The following is a 386-nucleotide window of genomic DNA, read 5'->3' on the forward strand; positions in this document are numbered from 1 at the left end:
CTAAATTTAATTAAATTTAACATTTTTCTCTACCTGAAGTTTTGTAACTGTTATTACCAGCAAAACTACAGTCGGTGCTGTAACTGGAAAGTGACTCCTTAGTGCCCAGGAAACAAGGTAATGTTTACACATTGTTGTTTGTCAAGGGTTTAAAAGTTTTATATGTTATGAAATTTATGGCGACATTGATGAGATAACAATTAGTGGGTGAAATCTGTTCTCTTTTAATGAGTAAATATTTTCCAGACATTTTCCAACCAAACCCACATCCCGTCTGTTTAAACTTCATCGTTTTTCTCTCGCGAAAATTTTAACGGAAAACATGAATTAAGGGGGAAAAGAGAGACAACACAGCAAGAACACAAAAGAGAAGCCAATCAGAAGAA

Source organism: Penaeus monodon, chromosome 20 (genome assembly GCF_015228065.2).
Source record: "Penaeus monodon isolate SGIC_2016 chromosome 20, NSTDA_Pmon_1, whole genome shotgun sequence".
Classification (NCBI taxonomy): Eukaryota; Metazoa; Arthropoda; class Malacostraca; order Decapoda; family Penaeidae; genus Penaeus; species Penaeus monodon.